This window comes from Cebus imitator, unplaced genomic scaffold (genome assembly GCF_001604975.1).
Source record: "Cebus imitator isolate Cc_AM_T3 unplaced genomic scaffold, Cebus_imitator-1.0 Scaffold125, whole genome shotgun sequence".
Taxonomy (NCBI): Eukaryota; Metazoa; Chordata; class Mammalia; order Primates; family Cebidae; genus Cebus; species Cebus imitator.
Genome location: NW_016107440.1, coordinates 5,372,241 through 5,373,747, shown reverse-complemented (window position 1 = coordinate 5,373,747; position 1,507 = coordinate 5,372,241).

Sequence of the window (1,507 nt, the reverse complement as noted above, 5' to 3'; positions counted from 1 at the left end):
CTTCATCTAAAAAAAAAAAAAAAAATACAAAAATTAGCCAAGCGTGATGGCTTGCGCCTGTAATCCCAGCTACTCAGGACACCGAGGCAGGGAAATTGCTTAAACCTAGGAGATAGAAGTTGCAGTGAGCCAAGATCACACCACCACACTCCAGCCTGGTGACAGAGCGAGACTCCATCTTGGGAGGGAGGCAGGAAGAGAACATTCATTTTAACCCCTAAATAAACCCAACACCCTTTAGCTGTCACCTACCTAAAGCCACTCCCCCAGCCTGAAGGCAATCATGAATCTCATTGCTATCTATAGATTTGCCTCTTGTGAGGATTTCATGGAATCATACAATATGAGGTCCTTCGGGCCTGGCTGATTTTACTTAGCAAATGTTTTCAAGGTTTATCTATGTTGTAGCATGTATCACTACTTCATTCCTCTTTATGGTTGAATGATATCCCATTTGGTGCATTTATGACAGTTTATTTGTGCAGTGGTTTTCTTTGTTGTTTTTTTTTTGTTTTTTTTTTTTTTTGAGATGGAGTTTCACTCTTGTTGCCCAGGCTGGAGTGCAATGGTGTGATCTCACCTCACTGCAACCTCCACCTCCCGAGTTCAAGAAATTCTCCTGCCTTGCCTTCTGAGTAGCTGGGGCAGCAGGCATGCGCCACCAAGCTCAGCTAATTTTTGTATTTTTAGTAGAGACTAGGTTTCACATTTTGGCCAGGCTGGTCTGGAACTCCCAACCTCAGGAGATCCGCCTGCCTCGGCCTCCCAAAGTGGTGGAATCACAGGCGTGAGCCACCACCCCCAGCCTGTTTGTTTTGTTTCAAAAGTGATTTTTACCTCTCAAAAGTGGTATTTATAATGACACTGACTGAAAATTACATCAAACAGCGATAGCGCATGTCAAGCACTCTGCTCGGCGTACCTCCTATCACACTCTAAGGATAAAAAAGGGGAGAGAGTTATTCTCGTTCTATGTCCTCTCCATTTTGGCCATCTTATGAGCTCTTCATAGAGGTCTGAAATGATTCGACACCCAGATGGAAGACCGCCAAGTCCCAGCACTGATTTGCAGTCTGGAGTCCATGGCTCTCAGGATATGACTAGGTGAGCAGGGAATTAGGACCACCTTGACCTCCAGCCATCTGGTCCTCTGCTCCTTGGGTAGCCCACTCCGTTGGGGGCTTAGTGAACATGTTTGGGCTCCAGAGATTATTTTTCCTTCCACTCCTATCCTTAGTTTGGTGCTAACCAGGTGGGGGTACAGGTAGCTCTCTGAAAACCCTAGCAGCCTCAACTGACATCAGGCTGCAGACAGCCAGGTCCCTCGGAGTCCTACTGCTTTCTCATATTCTTTTTTTGGGGTGGGGGGTGGGGGCGGGGTTTCACCATATTGGTCAGGCTGGTCTCGAACTCCTGACCTCAGGTGATCCGCCCGCCTCAGCCTCCCAAAGTGCTGGGATTATAGGTGTGAGCCACCGCGCCCGGCTCCTATGGCTTTCTTAATGTC